Source organism: Poecile atricapillus, chromosome 1, assembly GCF_030490865.1.
Source record: "Poecile atricapillus isolate bPoeAtr1 chromosome 1, bPoeAtr1.hap1, whole genome shotgun sequence".
Taxonomy (NCBI): domain Eukaryota; kingdom Metazoa; phylum Chordata; class Aves; order Passeriformes; family Paridae; genus Poecile; species Poecile atricapillus.
In genome coordinates this window covers 28,281,640-28,305,974 of record NC_081249.1, presented here as the reverse complement: position 1 = coordinate 28,305,974, position 24,335 = coordinate 28,281,640, and the positions used below count along the sequence as shown (strand labels likewise).

The 24,335-nt window shown below is 40.0% G+C and overlaps 1 protein-coding gene across 1 annotated transcript in view; it reads left to right on the top strand.

Annotated features, from left to right (window-relative positions):
• The first annotated feature begins 2,912 nt into the window (after nt 1-2,912).
• NCK2 (NCK adaptor protein 2) overlaps nt 2,913-24,335 on the top strand; it is an 85,494-nt gene continuing 64,071 nt past the window's right edge. The window contains exon 1 of the mRNA XM_058858741.1: nt 2,913-3,234. The gene's annotated coding sequence lies outside the window, so the exon portion shown is untranslated. The remainder of the gene's footprint in view (nt 3,235-24,335) is intronic.

The window sequence follows — 24,335 nt, the reverse complement described above, 5'->3', positions numbered from 1 at the left end:
CCAAAGACATAGACACACATTTCTATTTCTTACCCATTTTTTCTATTTTTTTAGTATATAGTTATGGCCTTAGGCTGGGAAAAACATTTATGCTCTTCTCTCCGGTGTATATATTTTCTAGAGGACAGCCCCACTCTTATGCATATGCAAAAGTGCATGCTTTACATATTTACTTTCTTTATACAAAACAGTGTGCCTGCCACATCATGTACTGCTTTCACTTCTGTGCATATTCCCCCAAATTTATCATCTTCTCATATTTAGAATGTAATTCTCACTCAAATCACAAGCAGCCAGCTTTTCTTAATAACAGTTATTTCAGAGATAACAGCTAATTATGACATTTTAAAAGGCATACATTAATATTTCAGTAGGCTCAATGTTTTGAAATACTACTCAGGGCAACATCTTGGTTGTTTTTGCAGGGAAACCTAAGGATCCATTCAGCAAATAGGCAGTTAAAACATCCTTCAACATACAAACCCTTGCAAACACTTTCTACAGTGTCTTCTGTTTGTCATAAGCCACACTTTGAAAAAAAAACAACCCAGCTTTAATGGATCACTTCTTAATGTAATTAAGTATATTTAACAACAGTATGCTTCAGAGTCCTTAAATTAGTCCTTTGCCTGAAGACAATGTATTCATCCAAATCCCGCCCTAAAACATTCTTATTCTGTAAATCCTATTAGCATTAATCTGCTAAAGTTAGGTGTGCTTTATCATATTTTTTCAGATACCTGGAAAGCTTTGAGAGCTACTGCTCATTCAGCAGCTTATGGTTCCTTCTGGAGATCTAACTTAGCCTGGAAACTTTGAAGGGTTGATGCCACCTTGCCTTGGACATCCTCAACTCAACAGCACTACAGGGAAAAGAACAAAGTGGAGGATTTATTGTAGGATGGCATTAGCAAGGGCGTGGTAAGGGACAAGACTGAGACTGAAACTTAACTGTGTACTATAAATGCAAAGGAGAGAAGGGATAACTCACCTCTCTTTTATCACTTCCACAGTGCATTTCATTCCAAAAACAACAGAGACTTTTATCTGAAAGTCCTTGGATGACCGACCCCATTTAAATTCAGCCTAAGCCTCTGGAGTGAGGCCTGACCATGCTGTGAGGCGGGGACAGCAGGGACCCCAAATATTTTCGAGCTCTAAAAAAGCACGGTCAGATTATTGTTTCAAAAGGATGATTAACACCTCTCTGAACTGAAGTCAAATTCGCGCACGAAAAGCCAGGAAAGGGGATTTCTGTTCCTCCCTGAGGTGCATGCAAAGTCTTTTTTGGAAGAAAGAAGTGGCCATATTTTCCTTTCAGGTTTATCTCACAGACATGTGAAAGGCACTTGGGGCTTCCCAAACCATCAATTAAATGCTGTGAGAATTTGTAAAGGTTAACAAGGGGAAGAGGGAGTTATTTGAGGATTTCTAAACCATTTTAAGCAGGAACATGGAAAAATTACCGAGCACACATTTTAAAATCATCATATTGCAAGCTTCTAAAATCTTTGTCTCAAAATCTCACTGCTAGATTAAGCTTGGTCACAGAAAACAAGACAGCAGGGCTACTGACTTTAATTTAGATTCAGAAAGAGTGGTACTACCTAGCCTTGTCTCCCAAGCCAGGAAATGTCTCCTGAGGAGAACCAGTATAGCTAACGCTCCAGCCTCCTCTCCCTCGAAGCTGCCATGTTGTGAAGGGCTTACAATATTATAGAGTGGCATCCCCCTTTCCTCCTGCCAGCTCCAAGGGATGATCTTTTCCCATAGTCCAGGGACACTTCTGGGGGGAGTGGGGAAAGCACTGGGACTGGCAGGTTGCCTATTCCCACTTCGAGACCAGGGCCACCATGGGGGGGGGCTTCTGTCCTCTGCCTTTAACCACTCGTGTAGGCCTTTCCCGTGAGTAGAGAGGCACAGTGGCTGGCACTGACTGGATATACACCCAGCCACGGGGTTCTGCTTCGGAATTGTCTTACCCCAGGGACCAGCCTGAACCGTGTCAGGGGAGGTTTAGGTTGGGCGTTAGAAAAAGGTTCTTCACCCAGAGGGTGCTTTGGCACTGGCGCCCCAGGTCACAGCACCAAGTCTGACAGAGCTCAAGAAGGATTTGGAAAACGCTCTCAGACATGGTGGAATTCGTGGAGTGTCCTGAGCTTGGCAAAGAGCTGGACTCGATGAACCTTGTGGGTCCCTTCCAACACAGGACACTCTGATTCTGTGGCTTGGGGTGGCTGCCGCGCCCACCACCCTCTGCCGAGGGCACACTACCTACCAATCCCCGCCCGACCCGGCTGATACACGGGGCGCTGAGGCTGAAACTTCGCCCTGGGCCGGCAGGGAAGAGAAGGGCCGGGAAGAGCTGGAGTTGCGGCCGCCCCGCGGCTTATGGGCGGCGGCGGAAGCGCCCCGATACCGTGGCTGGAAATTCCCCGGCGGCAGCGGCCCCGCGCTCGTGAAGCCCCCGGCCCGTGGCATCCCCGGAGCGAAGCACGGCGCTTCCCCCGGCCCAGCCCCGAAGAGTGCGCGTTCCCTCCATCCCCGGCTCTTTCAGTGTCCGCCACTACTTCTCCCGGGCGCTTCCGCTCCCAGCGGGGCAGCTTCTCCGAGAGCGCCGGGTCTCACGGGGCTGGAAGGGGGAGGAGGTGTCAAGGCGCTCCTGCAGGGAGGGCCCCCCTTTGCCCCGCCCCGCGGTCCCGGAGAGGTCCTGCAGCAGAGGGGAGAGAGCCACCCAGGCTGTCCCTGCCCGTCCTTCCTGCGCTGGGGCGGGGGAGCAGCGGCCCTCCCGGCGGGCAAGGGGGAGCCCGGGGAGCTCCTCCCGCGCGATCCCGGCAGCGGCAGCGGCAGGAAGGGCAGGGCGGGGGCGGGGGCTGTGCCTGTGCCGGGGGGGGGCGGTTCGCGGAGGAGGGGCCGCCGCCGCCGCCGGGCGCAGCAGGCAGAGGGAAGGCAGGGAGCGGAGCTGCCGCCGCCGTTGCCGCCGCCGAGGGCCGGGGCCTTGGACGCGTCCGGCGAAGAGCGCAGGAGGAGAAGGAAGGGGAAGGGGGGGGGAAGCCAGCCGGCCCCTCTCGGAGGACGCGGCCCGCATCCGCCCGGAGAAGGGCAGAGGGAAGCGGAGGGGGAGCGAACGGGCGCAGCCGCCGCCGCCGAGGAGACAAAGAAGCGGAGCCCGCCTGGGCTGGGAGCCTCCCCGCCGCCGCCCGCTCCGCTCCGCTCCCCGCCGGCCGGCCGGAGGTAAGCGCGGCTGCGGGCGGGACAGGGATGGGGCCGGGGCGGGGGCTGGGGCCCGCCGCAAACTTGTGGCAGCCGCGGGGGACGACGCAGGGAAGGGGCGTCGGGAGCGGGGGAAAGGCGGGTGTCACCTGGGCGGCCGAGGCTCCGCGGCCGCCCCGCGCAGGAGAGGGCCGGTACCTGCCGGGGGCGGCACGGGGGGCCCGGAGCGGGAGGAGGTGTTTGTATGCCACGTCCAGTTGCGGGGGGAGCTCGGGGGCGGCTCCTCCTCATCCTCCCGAGTTGCTGCTTGTGTGTGTGTGTGTGTGCGCGTGTGACAGCCGCTGCTTTGTGTCGCCCGGCCGGGGGGCAGCGCCGGGCCGGGACGCCACCCCCCACACCCCTCGCGGGGCTCCGGTGAATGGAGGCGGTGTATCCGGCGGCCGCGGGGCAGCGCCGGGGGAAGGCGGGCAGCGCCTCCCGGCCGGAGCGCGGCGCAACCCGAAAGTTTCCCGGGCGGGAGCGGGAGCGCCGCCGCCCCGCACGGGGACCGGCGGGCGGGCGGGCACACCGGCCTGCGGCGGGGACATGGCCCCTGGCCCGGCCGGTTCGTTTTTCTTTCCGTCACCGACTTTCGACTTCGGTCGGGCTGAGGCCGGGAGTTTTCTCGAGGAGCGCGGTGCGCTGTGGCCTCAGTCGATGCCAGTGTAGGTAAAGGACGTAAAGGTAAAATTACATCTCATGTTCTGAATGTTCAGTGAAGCGCATCCCTGCGTGTTTTCGGAAGAAAATTACTGAAGTTTTTAAGTCTTCTCGCCCTGTTTTTAATTAAAAATGTGCCCAGGCTAACAGCTACCCCTTGCTGGCGGGGTTGGCACTTTGGCCTATCTCAGATCAGGTTGTCAGATCGCGATTCAGGTTTGTAATTCAGGTCTGACCTGCAGCTGGCTGATCATGAGGGCTCTCGGCTCTAGTTCCCATGTTAATACCTTCCACTGTTTTTTAACTGTGAATGTGGCCCTCTGCGTGGATCAGGGTTATTCCGTGAATTCTATGTAGTATTTCACTTGGAACTGTCATGTTTTTGTAAAACAAAGAGAAACCTTTTGTTATTTTAAAAGTTGAATGGTGACTGAAAGTCGGCACGAATTTAAAGCATTCTTCAGCTTGAACAGTGTTTCTTCCCATGAAGCCTTTTTGTTTCTGAACAACATACTGCTGCTGTTCTAGCAGCTCAACGTGGGAGAATTAGACTTCTTTTTCATGAAATGCGGTAGTGGCCTTTGTAAAAACAAATTTTCATGGCTTAACCACGCGTGGTTTGTATCATTGGGAGTTTGGACTGGTAACTTAATATGGAGGAATTTGAAAGGACTCACTGGATAGGAGATTATGATGAATTTCTGTTTGAAAATACTGTTTTTTCCGTTGCTTTTTAGGAATCTGAAGCAGTATCACATTGATGATGTTAATGGTACTGTGTTTTCATTTTTAGGATTATAATTTCTGATGTAATGTTGTTGCTTCTCTGAAATATTGATCCCACAACTCTGGAAATCGAAAGCTTCTGTCTCACCCAAGTGTGTTTAAGAAGTTAAGCAGATCGCTTTGTCTTTGTAACTGACTTTCTTCTTGTGACTTTGACAGAAGATGTCACTTTTGGGAACAGTGAGCAAATGTAACAATAGAAGGCACCTGTACCATGAAGAGCAAGGCTGTAATTAGCAAATATTTTTATATAGGCCATGAAACAGATACAGATTCATTATAATGTTAGCTCTTATTGCTGTTATTCTGTCATTGCAATATTTGCCTCCTGCTTCTACCAGATTACATTTCCAATTGCTTTTATGAAAAAAAAATAATACACAAAATCTTTTACTGTATTTTCTGAAAACTAACAGCAGAGTTAGCCCTTGATAGTCTGCATGATCCTTTTTATTATATCCTGGGTACTGAACATATGGTAAATATTCAGAACTTCAGCCTTTGCCTTGTTGCCGTACAGAAAGGGAACTTATCTCCCCTTCCTCTCTTTTTTTCCCTGTTTTCCTGGGTAGCTGTCTGAAAGCTTAAGGTTTTCTCTTCCGTGTCACCTCACATCTTCTGTTAGCTAAAGAAGATGCACGAGGTCAGGGATGTCTGCTGTTTTTCCAGCCTTTGTTTTTTTTCTGCCTTGTGTTGCTGTTGGTATGTTAATCCTTTGCAGTGCTCATGGCTTTCCCCCATAGAAACTATAACAGTAGCAACTCGAAAAGTGATACCCAAATGGCTCTGTTTGTTGGTCGTGGTCTTGAGCAGCAGCAAAACTACTCAGAGTATCTGCATTTTTCATGCTCCTTGAGCATAAAAGCTGCTTCCAAACTCATGGAGACAGGTGCTGTATCAATTTACTTGCTGCAGGTTTGAAATCAAAACCAAAGCATCTTTGAATGTAAAGTGTATGTTCTAGAAAAATATTTTCTGTTTGTATTTGATGGACTGATGGTTTCTAAGCTGTGGCTATTCCCAAACCCCACTCCCACTGTGTTTTGAGGAAGGAGGATTGCTGATGTGGATTTATTAGAGGAGTTTGAGGGAGTTTTTAGATAGCTGAAAACTGAAACCAGATGCTGCTGTGTTTCTATCAGCCCGGGGTGAGGTGCTGGGTGCTTGTCGCTGGACACCCTGCTCCCCCAAAGTAGGTCATCTGGAGAGGCGGAGAGTTGAGGCACTCTGCAGGAGAGCTGTTTTCTGCTTCTTATGAAATAATAAATTTAAAGGTAGTGTGCTTTGTTTGTCCTTGTATTTACTAAGTATACAGAAATGTTGTACAACAATAGTTTCCAGGGAGTGAAAGTGAGGAATTCTTACTAGTTCCTGGAGAGAATGATGTTTAGAGAGCTGGGATGGTGCTTTGTAATGTGGGAAATAGCATTGTTTTGTTGTCCTGACGTGAAGAAGTGTGGCCTGCACTAATCATTTCACCTGTGCACCATTGTCCAGTCTTTACTACATGAGATACTGGTACACTTTTTGAGAAATGACTTTTCTGTTTGTTTTACTTTTCAGATTTATGCATGTTGGCCCAGGAATCCAAAAGTTGTTTCTGTTTTAGGTAGTTCCAATTTAAATTTTTCCTGCAAATTAATTAGGCCCATTAGTTTTCTCATGGTAATGTAGTCAATGGTGTTCTGCCCAATTAAACTGTTGCTCTGTTCAGTAGTGGGTAATTCTTCCAAATGCTAAATTTTTGTTGGGTTTCTTTTTTTTTTTTTTTTTTTTTGTTGAAGTAATCTTTTTCCCCCATCATAAGAATTCTTAATTGCTTCATAAATGTGAATGACATGAGTAAGTTGAAAGTGCATTGAAATATGAAATACGTATTTTTATATTCAATTAAATATATGTGACACAACAAATCAATTTGTTTTTTACTATTAATGGAGTGAGTTCATATTTTAAACTCATAAATAATAACTTTGCAGTGAGCTGGCCTGACAGTGTACATTTTTAAGCTTTCTTTGAGTATTGCAAATTTTAAGAATTCAGATGCAGAGGAATAAATCTTGATAAGAGAATAGCAACCCATTGCATTTTAAATTACTGCAACTGTAGACAAAACCCTGGTGTCAGTAAAGTTTTAGAAGTACTCATGGTATGAAAAACATTTGTTAGAGTGGAAGCTCAGGCTGGTATAGCTTGTATTTTTTCACAGCTGCAGAAACAAACTTTGTGGCATAGAGACTGGAGGTTTACTATGCTGGTTTTGGTCCTGATCTCATTAGCCAGTACTAATATGGTGACATGTAACTACTGTTGATTATTTGGTGGAGCAGACAGTGTAGTAAACATGGGACTCTTGGCAGATCCCTGAGTTCTCAAAAGTCCTGCTTCTCTCTTCCAATCATGACAAAATACAGGTGCAAAATAAAATGCTATATGGGTGTGTTTTTACCTTACCTAGTTTTCCTAAACTCATATCAATTACTGTATGCAGAGTACACACAACCATAGAAACAGACGTGAAAACGGGTACTGAGATGTACCGCAGATAGAATATAGCAGAAATTTTACTAGACAAAAAAACGTAGTTATAGTATGTTTAAAGAATCAGGTATACCTGTCTTAGGCAACCTCCTTTTTATAATCTTCATTTAAATTAATTAAATGAAATAAAAACTTTGTTTCAAATAAGGTAAAATCAGAAAAATAAATATGGTTAGGTAGCCTGTTGTGTTTCAGCAGTTGCGCTGTTTTAATAGGTGAGGCATCAATAACTGAAAATAAATGAGCACGCCTTCAGTTTATTGCCTGTTTGTTAGAAACACAGGTTTAGCCTTCTAAGCTGTTTGAAGCTTCTACATTCCAGAAGTGATCAGCGTATTTATGAATGCCTTAATAAAGAGAAGTGTCACGAGAGTGAAAGCAGGTACTGAAGTTCATGGAGAAGCTAGAGGTTGTGGATGCTCTTCCTGATGCAGTCCTCTGAGTCTGGGTCACATCCCCTTACACTGTGAGAAGCTGCTTTTAGCTGAGTGCTCTCTCTTGCCTTTCTTTCCCTGTGGGTTATGCTCGATCAGCTCTGTGCAAATACAGAGGAGCCATCAGAGCCTGCAGGAGAACAGGAAGAGGAAGAGCAAAAGGCAGGTACTTTTTGCTTGTGCTGGGGTGGGATTATTGGTTCTTCTAGCAGTGCATCATTTAAAAAGTATTTTTAAGAAAATAAAATACTAATAAAAAAGAAAAGAAAGTAAAAGCAAGCTCTTGAAAAAAAATTTGACGATTTCATTTTGGATTTAACTATATTTGTCTTATTTATATTATTTTCAAAAAGTCATTGAACACTGTCTGATAACCTTTCCTTCAAAATAAGACTAGATCCTTGCAAGGATGGGAAGGTTTAGAAAGGACTGATGTTGTCCATTGAACATATAAACTATAAATGAAACATAGTAGGATTTTTTAACTCATCCTTATCAAATTTAAGTTGGCTAAAATAATGCTTTTTGTATATCAATTAAGTATTAGTTAACTATACAGTAAAATAAAACATGTCACTCCTTCAGTCCCTTCATAGGTTTGGGAGAGAAGAGGAATACTGTCCCCTGTTAAAACTTACTCTGCATATGGAGAGTTAAACTGGTGTATTACTCTAAATTTTTTACAGATTCTGGACTAATAAACATTTCAAGGAAAAGCAATAAATGAAGCCTCCTATTTAGCAAAACCTGGCACTGATACCAAAGAAGAGTCCCAAGCATTGATCATACTGACCTCTTGGTTTTAATGCATTAAGAACACCCTCAGCATACTATGGCTCATGGCTGCGAGGTTTCTCCTTCCTGTTTTACAATAGCATCACACTTACTTTCTCCCACATCCATTGTGCTTTGGACTTGGCTCGCAGTGCCATCCTGGGCCACTGCTGTTTCAGGGGAGCTGACTTCTTAGTTGACATCCTAATGATGTTTTGGATGATGACAAGGAAAGTATTTTTCAACCTTTTAATGCAGAAGGAGAGATACGTGGCTCTGTGATATGCTCTCGGGCTGAATTTTGATAGCTGTCATGACAACAAATGACGCGTTCATTTCCCTGAATGGATGGTGTCCTTCCAGACACACACAGAGTGTTATCAAATTTGACAGGTCTTGAATGATGGCATGTCAAGCATTCTGGATTCCACCACAGGAGACTTGGGCTGCTGCAAATGCACACTGCCACCTGGCTTAGCAAAACTTTTTTTCTTCAGTTTGAGTTCAGAGTTTTTTAGTTTGTTTTTACAAGTATCCTTTCAGTTTTCATTTTAAATAGATTTAATATTGGTTAAAAATTTAGTTGGTAATTTTAGATTGAAAATTTGTTTGCTAAATAGTGGAAGAGCAAAAAGGTAGTTGGACTTCATCCAGTCACTTTAAAGATGCATGTGTTTTAAATGCATTCAGTATTTTTAGTAAAAACTTCAGCAAAACCAGAAGGATAGATTTTGAGTATTTGTTAGGTTGGAAATGAGCACTCTGTTCACTGATTTTTTTCATTTTGTGTTAGTGCTGTCAGTCGGTGATGGCAGAAATACTCCATGATCGTTCAGCTGTAGAGTGCAGGGCCAGGAGCTGACACCTGTGTAGATGGGCTGCAAACAGGCAGTCAGTGGCACAGATGGCTTATTTGGTTTATTTATAAGCTTGGCTGTTGTTTATTTGTTAGGCTGCAATCTGAGTTGCCCAGGTCTTTCTGGTTTAAGTGGACTGAAGAAGTCCTGTAAGTTAGATAAAACCCTATAAATGCTGTTTTTTGTGTGTTTTGTATTGGAATGTTAAACTGGATTATGGTCTGTCAGTATCTAGTGCTCTGGTAACCAACTCAAATGACCTGCGAACAGCAGTTTTTCATGCATGGTGGTATATTTACTTATAGTTATGAATTACTTTTGTTAGCAGTACTGTCTTGTTATACCTGTAATATAAGTGAAATGATAACTGGTACCATATAGGCCCTGGGAAGAAGGTACTATGTTTATATGTTTAACTGATCCTTCCTACCAGAACTTGGAATTCTGTGTGTGTAGCAACTTCGGAAACGTAAGTTAAGAACATAGCATTTTTCCTAGTGACTACTGAAATTTTGTAAAAGTCATTGCTATTTTTTCAACTTTGTGGTTTTAATTAAGAATGTTTTTGTTCCAGTCATAAAAGAAGTTGGTTGTGGTATATCTTGTTTAATTGTGCTTTCCTTTAATCATTGTATGCAAAAAATGCGGGTGACATTTATAGGTATAAAGATGGGTATTTTTACATCAAAAAAAAGAGTGAAGCCATTTCGAGTATAAACATCCTGAGCTTTACTTTTCCGTCTTTCAGAAAAAAAGATGAAAAGAAAAATTGGTGATCAATCTTCTTCCTTTACATTTTCAGTTCTGTAAGCAGTCTTTCTGCTAGTGCTGCAGGGATAATATAGAAATAATTGTATTGTGGACTATTCATAAATTCACACTGTTTTGAATTGCATTTAATTCAAATAGAGAAAGAAATTAATGCTAATATCCCAAATAATTAATGCTATAATAAAGGATCTGCCTTCCGCTTGACACTAAATGACTTATGTTCTGTTACATCAAAAGACCTAAATCATTTTGAGCATTCAATATTAAAATTCTAGTTCATGAATATTAGAAATTTAATCAGATATCTCAGTAAGGACTGTGTGGATTGTATCGAGTTTAAACACTGGTAATCACAAAGGTTGTGTTTAGCACAAGTATCAAAATATGACACATCATTTTTATGAGCTTTGAGGCTCTTAAGGGATGCATGGGGAATCATAATGAACTGAAATGTTACAGACTTTCTATGGCAGAGAACTGTTAAAGTGTGGGTAATGTGGTTACTGTGACAGTGTGTGTCTTCCTCCGTTAGTCTTGTCTTATAATACTCTTGATTGTATTCCTTTAGGATCTTTTCTGGTTTTGCTGACAGGAGATTCTGGATATTTATTCAGGTATTTCTTTCACCTCTCTGGAAGACGCAATGTCAAAGCTTTGCCAAAGTTTCATTCTTTGAATCCAACTTCTCCCTGCATTGCTATGGCCCTGTGAATATACAAGCATGTGCTTAGTGGTCCTATTGCAGTGAACGTCTCTAATTTACAAAACATGAAGCTGAGCCGTATGTACATCTTTTCCAAGACAAGAACCACTGTTACACTGCAGGTCAATTCTTTTTTAGTTATGCATTCTTTCGTTGTCACAGCATGTATATTGAATTTTGGAACTTCTGCTGTAGTGTCACACAGCCAGCTTATTTTTAGAGACAGACTTTATACCTATACAATGTATATGACATTACTTTTCCAGCAGTCCCATAAAGTCAGTGTGGCTCCCAGTAGTTTAGGATTGTTTATTGAACAGTATTACTGAGCTTTTATAGAACAGGTGTGGATCAGGGATCAGGCAGTGCTTGATATAATGCCTGCTTAAGTTGATGGAAAAGGGGGGAGATAAGGAATTAGTTAGTTTGGTGTTTTATTTAAAAACATGGAAACCTAGAATTTAAACCAGACAGCCAAAATGAATTAAAACAGGAAAAAATAAAAAGGGAAAGCGGGAAAACTAAAATGTGATACAAGAAAGGCTCTTAAATGCATTGAAGGTTGTAATTCCTGTTTTGGAGGAACCAAGGTTTGAAAATAAGTATATTAATGCTGATCATGGAAATTTGTAACTTTTAAAATGCTTTGTCCCCCTTGTTTTAACTGTCTTAGATTGTTTAATGGTGCAGCTAGACCTGATTTCAGTGCTCTGTTATAAAAATCTTTTCAGTTTACCCTTGTGATTTGTCTGTTCTTTTCTTTGATTATTTTTTTCCTTCTTTCCAGATAGATAATTTTATTGGTTAAGTAGCTGGTCATTTGGATTCCTTTGAGTTAATGTAAGTGATATACTTGTGGTTAAAAAATGATACTATACATAACTGCAATCTGAATTAATGGCCATTGACTTACTCTCCTGCAGCAATGGCATACATACCATTACTGAGTGTACATAGCATTTGAAGCAGCTTGGTATTTAGTAGATTATACTGTGCTTGCCAAGCAGGTAGTAAAATTTCAAATGCTTTGTTCTTCAAAAGTAGCAATCCTGAATCTGATGTCAGTGAGTCATGGATGCAGGTGAGTCAAGGTGGAGTTGTGCTAGAGAGGATATCATTTTTCCAGTGCCACTCCCTGGTCAGCTCTGCCTGCCTGTTGCCCACCTGACTGTTAGCAGCCCTTGGCTCTTTTTCCTGTGCCATTTTCCTGCCACAGGCTTTTCTAAATGTGAGGGATGTTTCTAGTTTGCAGAATGTCATGCCTGATGTTAAGCAGCTGGATTTCAGTGGATTTTAAAATTGTTGATACTTTTGTTCTAAAATTGTGGCACTTAGTAGATATGAAGAGGACACCGACAAAACCCAACTACAATCAAAACTCCAAACCTCAATATTAATACTTGCACCTGGTATCAATATAATTTGTAGTTTTGGCAGTTGTGTACCTTTAGATTTTCTTAGGGAAGTAACATTTCATTTTATGAATCTGTAAATACTTCAAGAAAAACTTGGATTTAGTTGGTGTATACCTTGATTATTTTGCTGCTTAAACTGATGGTGATCACCTGTGTCTTTGCTTTGTTAATCTTTTCCCTCCTCCTTTTCCATTGTACAGTATTTTGTAGATAATTATGACTGGAAATAGACTTAATTGTGAGTAGACATGTTTTTGGGTTGTCTGTAATCCATTCATATGGCAGAAATATTTAAGCAAAGGAAATAAAATACTATCTACAACTAGAAAAAAAAGTAATCTGTCTAGTGTAATTACATTTGGGAATGAGAAAGATTTGGCTGGAACATTGCAGTTGTGTGATGTGTGGAAGTAGAGTTGTTGAGGTTTCTGAAATGAGAATACACTTGAACCCTTGCTTACAAGATTTCTATATAATTGTTTTTAACTTCCTTCTATGAATATATTCTAGAATTATGTTAAGGTACTGCGGTGGGCTCCCACATAGGTCAACTAATACATATCTTTCCTTAAATAAGAAGAAATATTTTTACATTGAGAAGTGTAATAAATAAATAAATGTTTTGCATTGTTTTTCTAGAATTTTCAGTGGTATTGATTTGAAGTACTGTAAATTTATGGAAGGCTAAAATGACCGTGTGTAGCTGTTTTGCGGAGAAATCTGTTTTCCTGCAGCTGCTGTGTGTGACCGAACATCATATGTTATCTTGCATCACGCAGCCCTTTGCTCTAATACCTCTTTCAAAGCGTCCAAATCTGCCTCCTTAACCCATCTCCCTTCTGTTCCCTTTGCAGTACGGGGTAGCACCAGTCAGTGCCTCAGAAATCCACATCCTCTGGTTAATGCACTCTTTCCAAGCAGCGCAGGGGCTGTCAGGTAGCTGAATGGCATCCAGCCGCTGTGTTATGAAGCCCTTTGTCTAACGATCTGCTATTAAAGTTCCCGTGGAGGCTATTACTCATGTATTCTTCATGCCGGAAGAGTCTTTCCATTAATTTAAAAGCTGTGAATAGGATTGGATGAAGATGTTTTTGTTAGTGTTTTGTTGGCTCTCTATTCTAACTAAATATGTGGTTGCATACAGTCACAGAAATGAGGTTGTCTGTTTGCTTTTATCTGCTCAGGGGAGGAGAAAATGTAAGGTGCTTTACAGGTTATTCTGTTGAATATCATGTTCTCATTTTCTACCTTCGTATGTATATGCTTGCAACTTGGTATTTGGGAATGATTAATTAAATCTGAACTTAATGTGGTCCAAACTGGGGTAGGATTACCAGTATGAACCGGCTTTGGGCTAAGATGAATTGTATAAAATTAACACTGTACTTTCCTTCACACATATATCCTCTTCCTCCTGCTTGTCCACTCCTTATAGTGTGGGAGAGCTGCATAGAGAGAACTATGCAGTGAGATTCAGCACTGGATCCCAGTGTCATAGTGTGTTGGGGGAATGGTGGAAGCAATATTATTTCAGTTTTTTCTCTTTTCCAGTAGCTGGATTTTCTCTTTTTTGTAATATTTCTTCAGAACATTGCTGTTCTGAAAAGTCTCTGTTGTTCTGTACTGAAATGAAATGTAGCCTGGGGTTTTCGGCTTGTAGATGTGCTGTAGTGTACTTACTGACAGTTGCTGATTCTGAGGATTTTATATGCAACACTGATCTGAAACTTATAAATTTTAAGGGCAGGTAAAGGAAAGAGTTGGAAAATAGAAATATTGAGTTCAGGAAGAGTTGAACAATAGATATATGATTCACAGTTAGTAGCCTTAAATGTATATGTACATTTAAAAAAGTTTCATGTGGGCATACTTCCAAGATTGTTTTTTAAAGCAGTTGTTTTGTGCTTATCAGCTTTTGCTGCAAAGTGGACGTAATGCAGGTTGCTGAGTCATTGACCCTTGTAACTAACAATTTGTATATCTTCACCTTGTTTAGCTTCATACTAAGAAGCAGTAGAAATGTGATTTTTACATAAAATCACTAGGTGGATATACTTATTCACAAAGGAAAGACTTAAATTTTTCTCCTGTATGTCTAATTTTTTATCATTATGTATGGACTTACAGAATGTGCTCAGCTGAGATTGATCACTGGTGTGTGAAATGACCAAATTATAACAATGTAGGGTTTTCTGAGGTGGGTAATATATTTTCATATGTAGCTTCCAGCAATGACTTTAATACACTGAAGGCCGCACTTTCAATGCTTGTGTTATTGAAATGTAGTGCTCTGATCGTTATTCTGCTGAACTTCAATTTAGAACTTCATCTGGAAAGCATCCAAGGAAAAAACATCAAAGTAAAATAATTATTGTCTTGGAATGCAGGAAGATCTTTAAGTATAGAATTAAAATAGGTAACAAGAAAGTTACCACTTGAAAAAAGTGCACTAGACACCTTAAAGGCTAAATCTGTAAGTAAAGGAAGTAAAAGACTGGCATGTATCTTGATGTTGTAATAGTTTGCTGACCTTGCATACGGGAAGTAAACTTCTGCATTCTTACTGTTTATAGCTTCGTTTCCCATCTTGAATCTTTTGGCTTTGCTTTACTTAAAGGATTGTTACCACTTTACTGATGGAGCCTCAAGAAGTGTATTACCACTTGCAGAACTCTGAATTGGTCCTCTTCTGCATTTCAAAGCCACCAGGTGAACTCTTCCAAATATTTAATCAACTGAATTATGATACTCAAGCCACTTATGAATGTGTTTAGTTAACTTCTCTGAGGTTTAGATTTTTGACTTTGTAAAGGAAAGCACATACGGGAAGAAGAAAATGATGACTAAAGTAAATGGATACACAGTTGAGAACTGGTTCTGGCTCTTTGGCATTTTAGGTGTTCCAGTATGAGAACGATTTCTCTAGTTTTTCTGTCGGTGTAGTAATAGCTGTGGGAGGATGGTGGTGTGCATGTGGTTTCAAACAGCTTTTTATTTTCTACAACTACAATTAAAAGTACCATAAACGTTGAATTTCACTCTGCTTTTATTGAAAGAATGATTAAAGAAGAAATGTAATCTGTATTATCCTGGATCACTTCTATGAATCATGCTGAAGTCATTCAGATTTTCCTTTCTTTACAGTAGGTCTGGACCTGTCAAATACAGGTTTTGGTGGTTCTTGAATTTTCTGGCAGCATCAGCAGATGGTTTCAATGCCATCTGCAAAATACATGGAAAATTCTGTGAAGTGCAGATTTTCTAGGGTTTTGTTTGGTTTTACTATGTGTTGCAGTGAATATTAAAATGTTCAGGAAATTTAGCATACTTTGTCTGCTGGGCACAGTAAAATTTTGCTGTAGCATGTGGAAGCCACTTTTCATCCCAACCACAAGCTCAATGTACCTGAAAAACCCAATTATTGGTTGTGGAGTATATTGGGGACAGACATCCAGTCTTCAGCTTAAATCTTAGCAGACATGGGGATTTTCTTCACCTCTTGTATTACAGAGGACTCTTTGGCTTGCTTTAGTTTATGCATTGTCTTTTCAGCTCAGCCCACGCGTTTTTCTTGCTTTTCTAGGAACAGCTTCCCTAGGTGGCAACACCAGTGGCTGGCAGCTCTGTGCTAGTTATGCCTGGGGGAAAAGCCCTGGCTTTCTCAAAGCCCTCTGCCTCTAGCAGCAATGAGCAGATACACTCGCCGTTAGATGTGAGTGGCAGCTTTGTGCTTGTCTTGTCTCTTCGTGGCTGAAACCCTCATCAGCTGGAGCACCTGGATGGATCCTGGTCTGGGATGAACCTGATGGATTAGTTTAGTGAGTGTCTGTGCTATGTTACGTGTCCCAGCTGATGCTGCCATTGGTTGTTTTAGGTGCTTGCAAATACTCTTTACCAGATATGGTCAAAATGCTCTTGATTTTATTCTTTATTCGTAGATAAGTTGCAGTAGATCTGGATTGGACTCTGATGATAAAATCATCTGTATTTCCTTGCCATTTTTTTCCAAGTCACCACTGCATACTTAAATATAATAAATAAATAAATAGCACACATGCACTTTCTCCAAAACAGGTATTTCTATGAAATATGCAGATAGGAAATTTGTTACAGATTATAGGATCCATTGCTCTGGAGAAAGATGATTTACTTGATTTCTGTGTGTGGTTAAAAACATAGTATCACCCCTAAAGCACGTCTTGTCAACGGAGTTACTATTCCCTGTTAAATTTCATCTTTGGGTTAAAAAGATGTGTGTTAGGATAATGTATTTTCAAGATGCAATATGAGGTTTAAAGAAAGGAACTGTGTGTGCCTGGGAAAAGGTGAATGCTTCTCTGTTTCTCTGTATCTGCAATTCCATCCTTGAAAGAAAAAAGCAAGGAGGAAAACCGTTGTGGTCATGTAATGTTATTTGATTTCAGCTTGCTAGTCTGAGTTTTCTTTCTCAGAAAAGAAAGATCATTTAATCACACGTTGCAAATAGTAGAAATTAGACACATTAGAAATGATAGTAGAAGGATGAATTAGTTGATTTCTACCTACAGCACAGGATTCGCTCATTTTGGCAACAGCAAGGTGTTTAGTTCAGCTTTGCCAATTTTTTTGGAAATCTCACTCTAATTTGATGAGCTTGGAGACTATGTGATTATTTCAGCCAGCAGGAGAGCCTTATTTCTTTTGTCAGATTTTTATATTTTTTTAAAATCTGTTTGCTAATTCTTTTGGGTTTTGTTTGACAGGTTTTTGTTTTTTTTGAATGTTACTTCATCATGTGCACCATTAAACATTTTATGCAGGAATGAGAAGTAATTATTTCTTCTTTAGTTGGTTCACACTGGAATAGCCATAAAACCCTTTATCCTGATTCTCCACTGTTCTGCAGCTTGTAAATCATTTACTTTGTGCTCCAAGTGCAATGTGTTTATATAAATCTACTATTGATGTTGATGTATCATTTCTACTTCAGTCTCACTTAAGGCAAGTGTAAATAACTTTACGGAGTTGCAAAACAGTAGGGAAATAAGCCTCCACAATCTAAGGCATCAGATTTATTTTCTGGGGCAAATGAAGAGATTCTTTGAAGCCTGATCAAAGTTCAGGCTCTCCAGTTGTGTGTAGTATAAAGCTGGTGGCGTTTGAGCAAAATTTGTTGGCTTCAGGAGTTTTGTTTTGTTTTTTTGGTTTTTTTTGTTTTTTTTTTTTTTATTTTTTTTATTGGGGCTTTATATCTCTGGAATCCATATTCAACATATTTCTGGAAATGACAAGTGTACTGCCATATGGCATACCAGATTTCAAGCCACTCTGAGGTGCATGTGTGAGTTTTAGAGTGCCTGGAAGAAATGAATGAAAACCACATTCTCAATTTTATCTATTGCCGAGCTCTGTAGGCAGAAAAACGGGAAAGCTTTGAAGTAAATTCTGCTGGAGGGATTGTGCATATTTCTGAGCCACCATCCTAATGCAGCAAGGTGTAGATGTAATTTATGTTTCAAAATATGCACTAATTTCAGCAGGGCTGTTGGTTTATGTGCTGCTTTGCTATTCTGGGAGATGGTAAGAAATACTGAACATCTTTTTGCTACTGGCAACTGTTGCCATTTTCAAGTCTTCATTTCCAACCCTTTTTGTGCCTAAACCTCTCTTTCAGACTTTAATGCCTGAACTTAATTCTTAAGTATGGTTGAACTGTTATTTCTGTATATGCTCTGCTTCCTTAAAACGTTCTGTATTGATTATACTTTGAGTAGATTTCTTAAGCTTTTGTTGGTTAGTAAAAGCTGAGGAAGTATTACTGAAGGTATTTGTGCCAGGGTTATTTTTCATTCTGGAGACCTTGTGTAAACTTTTTAAATGCAGAAAAGATGTTTGGGGAAGTTGTGCCAGGTTTTGGTTATAAAAAGCATCTCCTCCTTGCAGAGGGCAAGCTATTAAGGTAGTTCCTTAAGATCAGTTGTGTGGTCAGCTTACAGAATTCTGTGGATTTTCTTCAGAATCAAAGACAATGACTTTGGAAGGTTTTTGTTTATTTTTTTTTTTTATGTAGAAGGGGGAAGAAATATACTTTCGAGATAGCTAATTTGAGTGATTAATATTTTGCCACAATAGTTTCTTAGCTGGTAGAATTTGGTAAAATTAGTTCTTTCTTCTTCTAACAGCAGGAGAGCGATCACAGGGGAAATCATGTTACGCTACTAAATCCTTTTCCCCAAATTTTTCTTTTAAAAATGTACCTTGATACAGTAATTGTTCATGACCACTTATAATGCACAGCCTCATGCTCTTTGATTTGTGTGAAACCCTAAGGCTTTTCATAAGATTCTGAGTTTCCTCCATGTTAGGTCATCTTCATGGTTCAGTTTAACTTTCTGTGTGACAGTTAATTGCTGTTTCTGACCTTGAATGAAAGAGTATGTTGTTTCAAAAAGATGACAGCAAAGGAATGGTCTTGCAGTGATGTAAAGCAGCAGTTTTACAGGTGCTTATAATTACCAACATTTCTGATGTTTTCACACACATGATGGAAAAATGTTTTCTTTCTTCCTAGAAAACACTGATTTGTTAGGTCTGTGTTATTTAATATATCAATTTTCTGAGGTTGGATGTCCTGATGAACTGAGAAGCAGGAAGCTGTGGTTCTTGCCAGTGGCAGCAGGAGGGCCAGGAGCTGCCCTTACCTGTGTGTGTGCAATCCTCCTCTGGCCCTGGGGACAGCTCTCCCTGGTAGTAACCACTGTCAGGAGCCTGAACAGACACAGAGTGGGGGGTTCCTAATGCTGAGACCATGTCTTCTTGGGGGGCAGTGGGAAACTAGTGGAAAATCATGGAGTTTTCAAGGAAGAGAAAATTATATCCCTTCTTTCTTTTTGAATGTTTTTTGTTTTTGTTTTTTATTCTGCTTGGTGTGATATGCTTTCAAATTATCTTCCTCTTTCTGTCATGATGGATTTTTTTTTTTAATAATTTAAGCAAACTTTTTTTTAATACAAAATCTTCATATCTGTATTCCACTTAAAGACTTCAGGAGTACAGAGATCCCCACAATAGAAATAAGTCATTAGTCTTTGCTTTTGAAATTCTGTGAAACCATATGTAGCACCAAGTATGTATTCAATGAAAAACTTTTGTTTGAAATCATGAATTTGGAATTTCTGAAACGCAATTTCTGTGTGTTTTGGTAGCAATAAAATAAAATACATTTTAGAGCTTTTAACTTTACCTGCTATACGCACAAACCATTTTGAAACCTAAGGTTTTGTGTCAGAATGGTAATTCATTTCTCAAATTGCCATCCATATAGAAACTGGTTTTGGAATCGTTTAAGAGGCGTATTAGTACACTGCAAATTTGTTATTTAGTCCTCTTCAGACATTGGTTTCAAAACTTTTCCTCCAACTGTTCTAGAAATTCTGTGTGTATTCATATCTTTAGAGAAACCTAGGTAAAAAACCTAGGTAAGAAACTCTTGGAAAAAATGTGTCTCTGACTTGGATCAGTATTAGCAACAAATATCTCCCTTCCCATTCTGAAAGACTGACTTGAATTTGTTAGCATTTTGTTTTATCTTTCAGAATTAAGAGTTTAAGCTGTCAAATATGAAACCCTAGCTAAAACCTGAGTTCTTTTGGTGTAATAGTCATTGCAGGTGATATGTGTTTCCTGTATTGTGTATAAATGTTTTTAAATGTATTATCTCTGAAATTTCAGTGTATCAGAAACAGTGTTCTGAGGCCATTACCAGCCAACCCTTATTTTCTGTCTAATAGTTCTGAATACTGTAATATTCTTGGTGGTTGTTTGTTATCAGTTGAAGTTAAAAACCAAGCTCTGCATAGGTCTTCTGTGTATTTTTCCTTTCCTGTCTGTGAAGGGAATTGCTAATTGCTTAAAACCTTTCTGCATCTCTTTCACTGCTCCTCTAACATTTTGGCTGGTTTTGTTTCTTTGTCTGCTTTTTCACTGCTTGACTTTCTCATATGAGTTATCTTTACCAGCCACTTACGAAAACACTACATTTGCTATCCATGTTCTTGTTTTGAAAACACCAGCAAAGAGCAATTCTGAAATAAAATTTGGATTGCATGCCCATCCAAGCTTTATTGCTCGGTAGATACTTCAGGTAATGGCACTAAGGAAGATACAACAGCATGCATTGGCAATCAAAATGTAGCCCTTGTAGATTTGTAATCTCATTTACGTGTTTGGAGAATCTCTGTAGACCTGAAGCAGAACTCTTGCTGCCCTTAGGCCATCAATTTACACATGCTTCTGGTTCTGCAAGTTTTCTTCGAAATCACAGATGTGTGTGGTTGGCTTGTTTTGTTTTGGGTTGGTTTTTTTTAGTGAAGGATTGTTCGTAACATTTGGTGGTAATTAGCCTGAGTCTTATCATTCGAGCTGGCAGGGTGGAAATCCTGCCCTGCTGAGAATCACAGAAATTGTGTGATTGTGATTCTTGAGGACACCATGATCTCATACCATTTTCTGATAGAGCTTTTGTATAGGTACACAAGATGTCATTCATAGTTTATGGATGTGTGTGTATTAGTCTAATGGCTTAGTCTTTAATTTGACATTATAAATTTGACTGATTAACATGTGCCAATAACTTTCCAAAGCTGGTGCTTAAGTTGGGATTATCTACTCTTCTGCTTACCAGTGTAAGTTGTCTTCAAGTAGCGGTCTTCCTGCCTCTCTGCTCCAGGGAGAGCACTGATAGGAAAGAGAAGTGTTTTTTGCCTGTGGGGACACTGAAAGGCTGGACAAAGAAACAGTACCACCCTCCTTTGAGGTGATTCTTCTTTCAAGCTTTATTCCAACAGGAGGTGTTTTTGCCCTGTGATAGCTTGGAGTTTGGTTCTCAGACTCAAAGTGCTCATTTTGAAACTCCCATCAGGTTGTATTTTGCAGAAAAGGGGAGTCATGTTTCTGTGGTGAAGCCAGCTGGCTTTTTTTAGGAGCAAAGCTAAAACTGGCTTCTGAAACACAAGCTAAGCAAAGTGTGTAACATTTAGCCTTGCAGTTTGTAAGTGTGGCTCTCTCTACTTCAAAATTTTGTTACGTAGGTATAGAAGCCCGTGCTAGAACTTGTGGTTGGTATGTTGTCTGTAGGGCTGCACTTTTTTCTGCCTTCTGTTTCCTTTTTATCTGACAAAGAAAGATAGTAATATATCTTTAATAAAAATAAATTGCCCTGAGCTGCTTTGTTTCAGGTATTTTTTGGTGAATATTGATTGACTCTTCTTGAGTGCATTAATGCCTGTCATCAGCAGGAAACGTAAGAATTCTAATTGAAGGAAGTTTGCACATGTAAAGATACTATAGGCTGGTAAAATTCAAGGTAAAAATATTTTTTTTTGGCGAATGAATGGTGTACCCCATTTATGGCGTCAGAATCAGTACTAGATAATGCATCATGCTTTTTATCTTTGATATTGTTTTGTCATAGTAGGTTTATTTCTGATTCCTGCCTGAAGCATCACCAAAATTTTGAGCCCTGTTCACACAGCATGCCTGTTCCTGGGTTGGTTTGTTTTATTTTTTTAAATTTTTTTTTCGTTTGCCACCATATGTCAAATGCACTAAGAACATGAAGCTTGTTGCATTGCTTTCTTAAAGTACCTAGTGCTTCTAAAAATTCAATAGCTATAATTTGAGCATTTGATATGTTCACAGTCTGTAGGTAGGTTCAAGTTCTGAAAATACTTAATACTTAATGCGAACTGTTACTTTATATGGCATTTGTGATGTTGCTGATTTAAATGAAAGGTTGCCATAACAATTTTTTTTGAGAAAAATTGTGTGTATGCTTTAGCAATTAACACTGAGTTTTTGAGACTGTTGCTCTTAAAATTCATGTCATAGACTTTGTGCTCTGAAGCATGTGGGATGCTTGTGCTCTTTTGCAGTTTGAGATGTTTAACTTCCCTAAAGAATCTGTTCTTCTTACAGGATCCATATTTGCCATCATAGTCTACTGAAAAGAATGGTAAATTACAAAGAAAAGCAATACAATTAAAATTGTGCAGAAAGGAGAGGAAATTGTTTTGCCTCCTTTAAAGTTAACCAGCATTTTCAAAATTATTTAAGTATACAAGTACTTACTTAGTGTTACCAGATCTTCATTAGCTTTAAAAAACTCAGAGATGATACTCTTAGCTTCATTTTAAGGCAAAGATGTATGGATCATGAAGCTAGTGTCTTTATAATTCTCTTAGCAAAGCTTCTGTTCCTGCATGTCAGCAAAGCCATTTTAAAGTGTGTTCAGAAAACGCCATGAAAATACTCCAGAAAAGCCCATGTGATTAAGTAATATGCATGGAAAAATGCCTTTGTCTTTTGTTAGCTTTTGTCACAGAAAGGAATAAAAGCCCCACAAACCCCAACCTCATGTTACTGTCTTTTAATCTCCCCTTCACTGAGAAAGCTGAGGCCCAGATCTTCCCATTCTAGTTGTGGAATTGGAGTACAAACCTTGAAATTACTTGATTACCTTCCCTTCCCCAGTCAGCATCCTCTCTCTCACAGTCTGGAATTTATCTGTTTCTTGGGTTGTCAGTAGGCATGTAAAGGACAAAATTTAATAAAACTGTAACTAGAATTGTTTAAGGAAATGACTGAAATATTTGAAAGTCTGTTCTTGAAACTTTGAGCCTTTCTGTACTAGAAACAAAGTTTGGCATGTGTACTTGAAAGTTGACAGCATGTGTTTTCTTGGCTTTTGTTTTTTAGCAACAGATCATGTTGATGTCATGGCATAATGACATTTTGATTTCTAGCTTGCATGAGGAAGATGATTTAGTCAGGTTAGCTGTTGAGAAAGAGCTATTCAGCAAGGCTCTTGTGTACCCTTCAGAGAGAGCTTTTACTGTTGTGACTGCCTGCTACAAGTGAGGGGTTTTTTATTTGTTTACTTTTGGTTTTTTGTTCCCAAAAGAAAGGACAGACCTGGACATCTATAAGTGTTTTGGTTTGGGTAGTTGGATGAGCTTGGGAAATACTGTATGAAGAGAGGGACACATGATTATTATTCTATATCCATAAATAAACTGCACTGAAGTGGTGAAGTGTTCAGAACTTCTGAAAGTTGTCTAAATTTACTTTGTAATATTTAGCAATGATAGTTTCTAAAATCCAGATAGGATAAGAGCTTATTTTTAAAAAATTCATCTTTTCAGTACCCTTCAGATTGGTGAGGTTTTGTTTTGATCTCCCCTCCCTGTTTTCCAACATGAAGTAACCCCATGTCAAAAGGTTCCTTACTCAGGAAATCTTTAAAAAACAACAGACAGGCAAAATAAAATAACCCCTAACAAACAAGAAAATGAGAGCTGGGACACCACTGAAGTAAATATTGAATTCACCTGGTGGTTGTTGTTATGGCTTACATACTTTTTGAGCACTGGGACCAGGACAAACTTCTGTGCCACAAGCAGAAGGAACAGTTGTTTGAGAACTATGAAATAGCAACTGGCTTCTTCAAGGAATGGTGGGAAGAAGAGGCATTTCCCAAGTCTTTCTGAAATGCCTGTCAGAGAAAGGGAACTCTAAATTTTCTTTCTTGTAAATGAAATTTTATTGAGCTGTGATTGCCATCTATGTCATACTATAAAGATGGTTGAAAAATGTGCTGATTCTCATTTCATTCAGTTTATTGTCATACCGTATGGGATTTAAATGAGACCTAATGGAGTAGTAATTGGATTTGATTGGATTTGCAGTGCCTGTGTGACATGAAGGAGGATTCATGGTACTATGCTCAGTCTGTTGTAGAGAGCAAATGCAAAAATTAAATCTCATACAAAACTGGAAACAAAATAGATTGATTGAGTATATCCTTGAACCTAAAAAAAAAAAAAAAAAGGAAAGTTGAGGAAAATTGTAGCTGAAGAATTTCACTCTAGGCTTTGTCAAAATGCTTCTGACAGGCTCATTGACTGTATGATTCAGTTGGGAGATATTTTCAATTGACTGTATATTTTCATATGTATTAACTGTATATTTTCAGTATATTAATGATATATGCTATGTAAATACAATAAAGTTATTGTTAGTTTTGAAGTTTAGTTAAAATTATTGTGTCTGATGTTCTCTGTTACGCTTTAACAGCAGAAAACATTGGTTACTGGTTTGAAATTGG